Raw genomic sequence first — 2,500 nt, 5'->3', positions numbered from 1 at the left:
GGATCTGAGGGGATGGGAGGGATAGATGGGTAAAGTAGGGGAGAGGAGGAACAAGAGAAGAGAGAGAGAGAGAGAGGGAGGGAATTGGAGCGACAGAAACTAAGATAAAGAGCCATACAAAGTGACTTTAAAATGTTCTCAAAATAGAACTAGTCAGATAACTGAAACTATTTCATGGTAACTGAAAGCGAACGAGGGAGAAAAGGAATCAGGAATCAGGATAAAGATAGAAAAATACACGATAATACGTAAGAGAAGATCTAGAGTAACATAATACTCTGGAGATTGTGATTAGAATAGATAAGGATAGATATATACAAGGCTCTCTTCCAACTCTCTCTTTATAATATCCAAATTGGGAGTTGTATTAACCAAATTGGTAGTTATAATAAAAGTTCCGTTTATGTCAGTAATAGCTAAATAATAGATTTAATAATATTATTAACTAAGTTCAAAGTCCTGTTCATTACTAAGTTTATCACTAAGTTCATTCTTAAGATCATAAATGTATTCTTTACAAAGATCTTTTAATAAGTTCATTAACCTTTTCACTTCTAAGTTCACTACCATCTTCATCCCTAAGTTTGTTAATAAGTTCATTAACCTTTTCACTTCTAAGTTCACTACCATCTTCATCCCTAAGTTTGTTAATAAGTTCATCCGAATTTCCATTACTAATTTCATTAACATTTCAATTACTAAGTTCGTTACCAACTTCATTAATAATGACACGACCCGAGTTAGTAAATTATTTACAATTGATCCCTATTTCAAAATCAATAAAATTCTGGTTAACGCAATTGGCTCGAAGCATATTGGAAATGTTGGCGAATTGTGTTTCACTAGAAACGTGATTGTTTCTAGTGAAACAAGTAATTGTGATTGTCAATTGTTTCATTGTACCAGCTGAACACACACACACACACACACAGGGGCCTGGTAGCCTGGTGGATAGCGCGCAGGTCTCGTAATTCTGTGGCGCGGGTTCGATTCCCGCACGAGGCAGAAACAAATGGGCAAAGTTTCTTTCACCCTGAATGCCCCTGTTACCTAGCAGTAAATAGGTACCTTGGAGTTAGTCAGCTGTCACGGGCTGCTTCGTGTGTGTGTGTGTGGTGTGGAGAAAAAAAAAGTAGTTAGTAAACAGTTGATTGACAGTTGAGAGGCGGGCTGAAAGAGCAAAGCTCAACCCGGCCGCAAACACAACTAGGTGAATACACACACACACACACACACACACACACACACACACACACACACACACACACACACACACACACACACACACACACACACACACACACACATCACGCCAGACCTGTCCCCTTGGTTTGTACTGAAAATAAAAACAGGTAACGGAAGTTAAAGCAACAGAAGGCCACAGCTGGAGAGTAGATGCAACGGAAAGCGTCAACGGGAGATTATAGGCAACAGAATGCCTTAACGGAAGAGTAGAAGCAATAAACAACTCAACAGTATAATAGAAAACGGAACAATATCAGGTATAACAATACTAAATAACTGATAACTGCAACAAATCAACTTCAAACATTAATACCACACAAAGACATCAACAAAAACACTAACACGAACCCCCAACACACAAACAAAACAAGTTAGTAAACCCCCCCCCCTCCCCAAACAAAAAAACACCATATAATATACAATAATCAAAGAAACTCTCCCCAAATTATACTTTTGAAAGATGTATCGCCCCGGCAGAGAACGCGCCCTGGCGAGGCGCTCTTTGGCGGGAATTATGTCTGGAAGAAACCTGTGTAAAGAATAAGAGTTGGGAGTAATGATGATGATGAGGGAGGGAGGAAAGGTAGGGAATGAGGGAGGGGAGGGAAGGGAAGAGGTAGGAAAGGAGGAAGGATCAAATTAAACTCATTACTTTTATCTTATCCTAATCCCCCTAGTGGGAATGTTTTTTTTTTCGTCTTTTTGGAAATATATTCCTCAATTGGGAATGTATTCAGCCTCAGGGAATGTATTCTACGTCAGGGAATGTATTCTACGTCAGGGAATGTATTCTACGTCAGGGAATACACTATTTACCGCCTCCCAGTTCAACTGTATTTTCTGTACAAATCTCTTCGACAATTCTTTAAAAAAGATATATTGGTTACTACCATACCTTGTTTGCCGACCGTGTGTACGTATGATATATATATATATATATATATATATATATATATATATATATATATATATATATATATATATATATATATATATATATATATATATATATATGCGCGAACAAGCCTGAACGGTCTCCAGGCATATATGCAACTGGAAACTCACACCCCAGAAGTGACTCGAACCCATACTGCCAGAAGCACTCTGCAACTGATGTACAGGATCCCTTAACCACTCGACCAACACGACCGGACAAAAGAGGATGGTAGCGAGGCTAATATAATATAATAGAGACCGTTCAGGCTTGCTTGCATTTGTTTCATTAATTGTGAATATTATTATTTTTAAACTATCC

This window comes from Procambarus clarkii, chromosome 50 (genome assembly GCF_040958095.1).
Source record: "Procambarus clarkii isolate CNS0578487 chromosome 50, FALCON_Pclarkii_2.0, whole genome shotgun sequence".
Taxonomy (NCBI): Eukaryota; Metazoa; Arthropoda; class Malacostraca; order Decapoda; family Cambaridae; genus Procambarus; species Procambarus clarkii.
Note: the sequence above shows the minus strand (reverse complement) of the source record.